Here is a 4,962-nt window from a genome sequence, read left to right on the forward strand (position 1 = left end):
AATAACCATATCCATCCAACACCATCTTTATGTCTCCTAGGAGACATATCATCAACCAATATGACAGGATACTATGTATAACATTATTATATTGATATAATAAAAATATTCTTGCAAAAAAACAACAAACAAAAAAACATACTCATGAACTGGAAAACAAAAAATAATATTAGTGTCACCCAATAGAAAAATCTATTGATAGAGTATATATATCAATAGAATAATTCTCAGAATTAATCAATAACAGAACCAATAATCTAGACTGGACACCTTTGATAAAATCCATACAGAGCCAATCCATAAACGATAAATATCACATTCTAATACGTGTACATATACAATCCAACATACATGTACAAACACATAACCATATACATAGATATATACATACATACATACATACACACACACACACACACACACACACACACACACACACACACACACACACACACACACACACACACACACACACACACACACACACACATCATTCCTGTAATGGTGCAGATGGCGAATACTTAAAAATATTATATATACATTTTGCGTTTGTCTGTTCATCTGTCTGTCTTATTTTGAATAATAAAGCTCTAAAGGTCCACTGATGGGGGGTAATAAATTCATATATTTATTTCTTCAGATTTCTAACTCTGAGAGAAAAAAAACGTCCTTTTACAAATTGCACCTCGTTGTGGACCTCGGCTAGGTTTACATTCCAGGTGATTATTTTTAAGTTATAAATAAAAATAAATAAAAAATAAAGTGTAACAGTTCCCGATGAGGCGGTGTGGTGGTAGCAGGCCAAAAAATCAAAATCTTCAAAATGTCGCATGTAATTTACTTAATTTAATGCTTAGAAGATTACAAGTGGCTAAGACATACCTTGTTATAGGCTGTGCTTACTGATGTACACCAGGTGGACATAGTGTCAAAGCAGAGGGTCTGATGGAGCAGGTGGAACATCAACATTTAAAACAAAAATGAACTGCTTGTATTTAGTGAACTAAATAAAGCATAAGCGTCCTATGCATGGCATACAGATCCATATAAGCTTTGATAAAATCCATCCTCATGTAAAAGATGTATTGTCCCAATCATAGTAAGTGAAAACTATGACATAAAAAACTTTGCTTACCTAATATAAGCAGTCAATTATCTTTTAATTTGACCTACCCCAGTAAATCACGGTACCTAACTTGATGAATAACAGGAATAATCACAAACTTCTAATGAAGCAAAGTAATATATAATTACAATTATAAAGGACTAATTTGGTTCGTCTTCCCCAAAGCCATTAGAATGTTCTTTATATAACAGGTGAAAACGACCTACACCAATGTGATATACAAACCAATCCTGCTTTTATTACACAGAAGAGCTGAGCAATTATGGGGAGGCACCCTAAAAAGTTGAGGGTGGAATTACCTGTCAATAAACAAAGTACAGAATAGATAAGCAAAACTATTCTGTTGCATCATCTTTGAAATGACTCTGCAAGGAAAATGTTGATATGAATAAATGCTTGTATTCCTTTCTGATACAAGTCAAAAAATATCTTTAAAGTGGGTCAAACATGAGAACTATGTGCATTCCTTCACAAACATATACAAATCAATGAAAAAATCTCCCCTAATATGTTTATATACACAAGTGTCTGTGGGAGCCCCAAAGCTATATTATGCATTCAAATAACAAAATATATATCACAGTCCCTACAAAAAATGAAAGTAAAAAAGCAAACAAACAACAAAAAGGGGAAAATCATAAATGAAAATATCCCAAAAATAATATACTAATGTCATGTTTGTAAGCAGCCCTGCTTTCCTGCTTCCTAAAATGATGACATATTTTAGGTACTCAGGCCACTGGAAACAAAAATATACACAACAGTTCTTCCACACATTTAGAGGAACCTGATTTTTTTGTTAGATAAATATGTGTCGGTTATGACCGTTAAAAAGACCTGAACAAAAAAAATGTTTGGATTTTTATTTCCTGTCACCTTTCATCACGGGCAACATAAAAATTCACACTACTGCAATATCGCTAACATGTTACTGGCATGCGAATAAGACACCTGAGCACAGAGAGAAACCCAGTGTTATGATTACAGTTGACATTGGAACTAGCTAGATAGCTCATATTAAGACACTTCTTTGGAGAACACGTGCTAAAGTGTTTTCCCCACAATCTATATGCATAATTTATTTGCCAACTGTGACCAGAGAGAGAACATACCTTACTCACAGCCTAGGACATGCATGGATTTTGATGAGGACTGCATATGCCTGGGATCAATTCAAACACGTCATGACGATGATATAAAACCTGATGAAACAAGCTTGACAAGCAGCAGTTCCGTTTTTCCGTGAAAGTATCAAGCACAGATGAAGATGTTTCTATGGTTATCTCGGTTTTATAAATATTAGCCTATAGAGTTGGGCTTAGTACGTGAATAAAAGATGGAATTAAACATGCATAAATTACGGTGTCCTGGAAAACCCATCGTGCTGCAAATACACAAAGCATATTCATCAAAGTGGTAACACACTTTAGAAATGCGGTGCAAATTTAGAAAACGCATACAACTTCAGGAACAAATCCTGTGACAACACAACGGAAGTGCAGTTTCCGGAGGACACGGAAAGGGGCGGACTTCTATGAGATTAGCGTGAAGTCTATTGGAAGTAGTGACAACTGAGTAAAAAGGGTTGTTTTTTTTCCAGTTACCACAGTGTTATCAAGGGTAGGTGTGTGATACAGAATTGAAGACTGACCTATTCATGCTCTGCATTCTTGCATATTTATTTATACATAAGGCAGCCTTAAAAAACATGGGATGGAAATCCCATTTAACAAAATATGCACTGTTTTACAGTCAGAGTGAAATAAGTAACATTCTCCTTTTAATATATATATTTTAAATGTTAAAATTCTTAACTATGTCAGTTAAGCTGCCAAAAATGCCCCTTTTGAAATTTGTATTTCTAATGTCACAAGAACACTTTATTGACCTATCTCTGCCTATTCAGCCTATAGAGGTTTAGCACACCCACTTAAATTGCCTTTCTCAGGCATTTCAGCTCTGAGTACCTTTTGAATGAAGCACAATACAGGGCAGCCAATCATAAAGGAGCTCATTTATCTTACATCCGTCTTAAAGGTGCAGTAGCAACAGGTGCCTGTTGAATTCCAAGCGATATCTATAGAGGTTGGAAATTGGTTGTGTAAAAAAAAAAAAAAAACAGGCTGAAAACGAGTCGTTTCCGCTCTGTGAATTGGGAGAAAGGGACAGTGTGTGGAAGCCCAACCCCAGTCATATAGGTTTGCTTCTAACAGTACCATTACCATCACCCACTCTGGTGCACTAGTTTGAGTGTATTAGAACTAGTAGCAATGCTGAAGCATTACATGTATCTATAACACATTTTCTGACCATGATGAAGTGATAGGTTTGTTAAGGCAAACTGTGTATGCAATACATGTTGCTTAGGTCACTTGCTCCAATTGTACACAACTCTAAAGCTACACAACTGTACATTAGTTAAAGTCTACACAGTGTCAGTCATGTGAAGTACAACTGAAAGTTCCCCTGTTGTATTCTTCCAACAATCAAGTTCTGCGTAAGTGGGGGCAAAATAATATGACCTTCACATCAAAGAACATTTTAAACAAATGGACTGTATGTACATCTTTTTTCTAATGTTACAAATGGAGTCTAAAGTTATATCTCTTGCTCTATAGCACTTGCTCAAACCTTTCCTTTAGATTCCTTTTGTACACACTACAGACTGTGACCTCGACATGCTTGAATGAATGTTGAACATTCACACTTGTGTATGAGTGCCGATTGTTAGCTAATGCATCATGATGAGTCTATCCTTTTTGAGTTACTTACTGAGATCATTCTCATAGCAAGTTCATTACACCTTGTGTACTCGATGTAGTGCGGTGAGCAGTTTCAATCTTAGTTACAATCTTAGTTATCAAAGACTCACTCCACCGACCAAAGCCTCTTCTCTTAGACAACATGACAAAACCATCGCAGCTTGAGAGCAAAAATCGAGCCTCGTAAGAGGTGTTATGTTCCATAGGCAGATTGACATCTTAATGCGATACACATGAATTTTCTTTGCATACATGTACATTGCACTTGTAATGTTTCTGATATTGCTTCTCTCCTGAATAGCTCAGTCAGTAGAGCATCAGACTTTTAATCTGTGGTCCCTGTTCAAGTGAAAATATTGTTCTTTGCCACTAAAGTGCGCTTGAGAAGTTTCTTGAAATACCTCTAGATCAACCTAAGTCAAGGGACAGGACCCTGTTGCCTTGAGCCTTGCCGATTAAACTGACATTTCACATCCGTTTCCCCCAGCTGTGATGCTGTGCATTGGCTGCCATCCCAGGTTAGGCTAGCTAGTTCTGCTGGCAAGCTTGAAATATCAAAATCCTTCCTACTTAAAAAAAAAAAAAATCACTTCTGAGCCTATCCTTTTTGAGTTAATTACTGAGATCATTCTCACAGCAAGTTCATTAGACCTTGTTCACTCATTGTAGTTCGGTGAGCAATTTCTATATTGGATGAGAGAAGGAGCAGACTTGTTCAAGTCACAGAATCCATTCACACTTAAACAACAGGAGCTTGTCAGTGGAGGGTATACTTGCTCACACCTTTCTTTTCAATTCCTGTTGCATAAGGGAATAAGGGACAAGGGAAGTCATTTTGGAACAAACCTGTGAGGCAACTGTCTTTGAGGCAAAGTGTCTGTATCCAGGGAAGAACATGCGCATGTTCAAGTGCTTGCCCTGTACTTCATTCTCTGAAGTTTACTGAGAAAGACCTGACAGCAGTTGAACACGTTTGGTTGTTGTCTGCTACCTTGTCTCTGTCTCTCTCTGTGTTCGCATGATAGGCACCACTGCATGCCATGCACCAGGCCTCCTTTCTTGTGAGGCTGTCCC

The sequence above is a fragment of the Electrophorus electricus genome, unplaced genomic scaffold (genome assembly GCF_041902795.1).
Source record: "Electrophorus electricus isolate QZ-2024a unplaced genomic scaffold, ASM4190279v1 Scaffold44, whole genome shotgun sequence".
NCBI classification, from domain to species: Eukaryota; Metazoa; Chordata; class Actinopteri; order Gymnotiformes; family Gymnotidae; genus Electrophorus; species Electrophorus electricus.